The following is a 3,866-nucleotide window of genomic DNA, read 5'->3' as shown; positions in this document are numbered from 1 at the left end:
ATCCTCCGGAAATTCTGTTTCTTTGTTACTAATGTTGTGGCCCCACCCCAGCACAAAGAAACAGAATTTCCGGAGGATGAGGCCCAGAAACCAGGATTTTAAAAAGATCCCCAGGTGATTCTAATGTGCAGCCAAGGTTGAGAACCACTGCCCTAGGCGGAGATGGGGCAGGCCTCATCTCTTCAATGGGCTCCTCAGCCTTTCCGCAGAGTGTGACCCTGTTACCTGCCATCCAAAAACTTGAATCTTCTTAAGCAACCACACCGGATGTGTGTGCTGTTGGCCCTACTCAGGAAATTTAATCTGAAAATGATAGCAATCTAGATTCTATCAAAATCTTGGCTCTCTAAGTACGTGCCGGTTTCAACAGTAATTCTTGCATTTATGTTCATTGCTAGAAAGTTCTATCCAAAAACTACCTTAGCGCAGTATCCTAGCAAAAGAGCTTCACTGTGTTGGATTTTATGTTAAACCTTTGGAAGAAACAGCCACATGAACCCTCTGGTGTGTTCCAATAAAACTTTAAGGATGTTGCTCACTATTTTGTTCATCTTATAATATGATATTTTTCTTTGGGGAAAAAAACCCACCTAAAAACATTTCAATGTATTTATAGAGACCCTGTGTGCATGTCGGGTACTCCTACTGAAGGTTTCTTCGTTAACTTCTACATTGGTTTTTGGCCTTGGAGTACATGTATTTAATGTTACTGTTTTAGCTCATGCCCTATCTTTTTGTCTTGCTTTTCTGAAATGACCACGTTATCCTTCATAGTTTCCATGATTTCTCCTGGATTTTTGTGTGATTTATTAAACAATGTTTTTTTTTCATGCATAGCAATGTCTTTTTAAAATGTGGAATACTAAACACAAACAAACAAAAATCATAATAATAAAAAAAAGAATCGGCCAGATATATCTCTTGGTATCATGCTGCTGTCCTTGGCATTCAACATTTCAACAAATGTTTATGAAGACACTGACTGTTGAGAGTTACTGTGCCAAGTGCTAGAACTATAGCGGGAAAGACAGATTTCCAACCTTTTAAGGAGCTCACAGCCTGAGGCAGGGTGTAGGGCTGTGTGGCATTGGAGTGGACCAATAATAGTCATTTATGATACAATTTGTTAAGTGTTGTGAGAGACCCACATAGGGCAAGGTGCCAGGGCAGCCTGGAGAGGGGAGGCTGAAGAAGGCCTTCTGAAGGAGCTGAGTTTTGAAGGCTGAATTATTAATAAATGTGAGGAATGGGTAAAAGCACATTCCCAGCAAAGGGAACAGGAGATGCAAAGACCTGGAGAAACGAGAGGGTGGGGTGGAGGTGTTAGGAACTGCACGGAGCCCTGCAGGCCCCTGGCTGAGGCGGGGATAAGAGTAAGCCAGGCACCTGGGAGAGGCAGCCGGGCTGGTCCTGTGGACTCTGTGGCCCGAAGTCTCCGTGCAGTCCGGGCAGGTGATTAGATCTGCGGCTTGGAAACGTCGGCCTTGTCAATATAAACTGCGCAAGGAAGCGGTGGCAATATTCCAGGTTAGAAACGGTGCGGCTTTGACGGTGTGGAGACAGGTGGACACAAAGAGGTGGAGAGAGTCAGGGATTTTAAGGAAGAGGACCCTGCAGCAGGGAGGCGGATGGGGGAAGGAGGGGCCCCTGCTGGATGTTTGGATTGGGCGATTTTCAGGCAGATGAAGGTTCCAGGAGGAGCAGGTGAGGGCCAGGAGATGTGGAGCTTGACAGCGGATGTTTTGCGAGATGGGTCAGTCAGACAGGCAGGAGGAAGGTGAGATTTCGGAGTTGCCAATGCCCAGGTGTGGAGAGCGGCTACAGCGTTTGGACAGGCTCCAGCCTCGGACTAATGAGAGGGCACGGTCCTCTCGTGGCAAGGCCACGTGCAAGTCCCAGCTTGGAGGGCAAAGCCCTCCCAGCACAATGATAGCCAAAGCGATGGTTGTGAGCTCGACTTTCTGGTCCGAACCTGTGGGCCCAGGTGGCTGAGTGATATGGGCGGCGGGAGGTGCAGCAAGTGCTGCCAAAACAAAGCTTGATAGAGTTCAGGTGCATGTAATTGAGTAGATTCAAAACCCGAGAGAACATTGTAAACATCTTGACCACGCCCTGACTTTGCCTCGTGGAATCTGCTATAAAATAAAGGCACCGCTTGCAGGCTGTGGCGCTCTCTCTCCATCAGCGTCCCACCTAGCTCCCGGCTTTATTCTCTTGTCTCTTCTTTAATCCTCACTGCCCCCCGCCCCAGGCTCACCCCTGACGGTGCTGAGCGCGGCACACCCAGGTGCCGGTGAGAAATGGGAATGTGCTCATACGTGGTGGACATTGTGATGGGCCTGCTGAGGTGTGAGACAGTTCTAATCAGTCAAAAATGCTCCTGGGATGCCAGCTGTGGGCCCGAAACCTTCACCATTACCTCCTCAGCCCCCGAGTAAGCCTGTGAGAAGGGCTTGTTCACTGGTGGCTGCCCCGGCTGGAGAAAGGACTGGGTCTGTACATTTCATTATTAGTCTGGCCGTAAGGTTAGAGAAGCGAACTGAGCACTGCCAGCTTGGACCACACAACAGGCGGCAGGGGGGATTGGGAGCAGGTTTTTAAATTTTTATTTATTTTTAAAAACGTTTTTATTGCTTTGAGAGAGAAAGGGAGAGGGAGAGAGAGAGAAATATCAATGTTAGAGGGAAACATCGATGGTCAGCTGCCTCATGCACGCCCCCTACTGGGGATCAAGCCCACAACCCAGGCATGTGCTGACTGGGAATCGAACTGTGTGATCTCTTGGTTCATAGGTTGACGCTTAACCACTGAGCCACGCTGGCTGGGATTTTATTTGTCTAAAAGAAGTCATAGACGGCATTACTACCTTGGGAGGCCACACCGGTCTTGTTGCTGTTCCCTCACATTTCACTGGTTTTTCTTCTTCCCTCCCTCTCCCCCATTCCGGCTCACAGCGCACGCTTGCACCGGTACCTGCAGCAGTCATGTGCTTGTTCCACATCTCCAGCACCCTCATCCTCAGGGCCAGAGTTCTGGGGCGTGGACCCTTCCTCGCCTGGGAGAGAACGTGTGCTGAGCCAGGCCCCCCCAGATGGCCAGCTCCAGGGAGACGGCCATGGGAAGCAGCAGCTCGTCGGTTGTCACTTATCTGGACGTGGATGAGAAACTTCCAACATTTGCTCAAGTTTTCACTTGTGTTTACCAGTCTATTCTTGGTGCACGAGCCTTGCCCCCCAGCCCCCGCCCAGCTCTTCTGTGGTTTCTGAGCCATTCTGGTTGGTCTCTGCAGCAATCTGCTGAGAACGCTCAATACTCGCCCTGGCCGGTGTGGCTCAGTTGGTTGGGCATTGCTCATGCATGGAAAGGTTGTGGGTTCTAGTCCCAGTCAGGGCACATGCCTGGGTTGCGGGCTGGATCCCCAATAGGGGACATGCAAGAGGCAGCCGATTGATGTTTTGCTCTCACATTGATGTTTCTCTTCCTCCCTCTCTCTCTCCTTTCCTCTGTCTCTAAAAATGAAATTTAAAAAAAAAGAGAGAGAGAATGCTCACTACTCTGGGCGGCCGGCGAGGCTGGCAGTGCCTGGTAAAAGCAACGCCCGTGGAGACTGCTGGTTCTCTACAGTGTCTGTGCCACATGTGACCTTGGCCCCCAGGTGTGGCCATCAAAGGTGAGCTTCTCACTGCCCGGTGGGGCTGGCAAGATCCTTCGGTAGATTTGACACTTACATCATAGGGCTCTGGAAAGATAGCAGTGCGTAACGTACTTCCTCTCCCATATCTGCCAGCATCTCACTTGCTTCCTGTTGCTTTTCATCAAAATCTCTGATCAACTTCTTCTCTTCTGTCTTTCCAGTAGCCACTTTC

General features: G+C 49.8%; 1 pseudogene; it reads right to left on the bottom strand.

The window, feature by feature from the left end:
• Nucleotides 1–3,018: 3,018 nt before the first annotated feature.
• Nucleotides 3,019–3,866, bottom strand: part of LOC107182360 — a 2,693-nt pseudogene continuing 1,845 nt past the window's right edge.

Source organism: Myotis davidii, unplaced genomic scaffold (assembly GCF_000327345.1).
Source record: "Myotis davidii unplaced genomic scaffold, ASM32734v1 scaffold390, whole genome shotgun sequence".
NCBI classification, from domain to species: domain Eukaryota; kingdom Metazoa; phylum Chordata; class Mammalia; order Chiroptera; family Vespertilionidae; genus Myotis; species Myotis davidii.
Note: the sequence above shows the minus strand (reverse complement) of the source record. Positions and strands in the feature narration are given on the sequence as shown.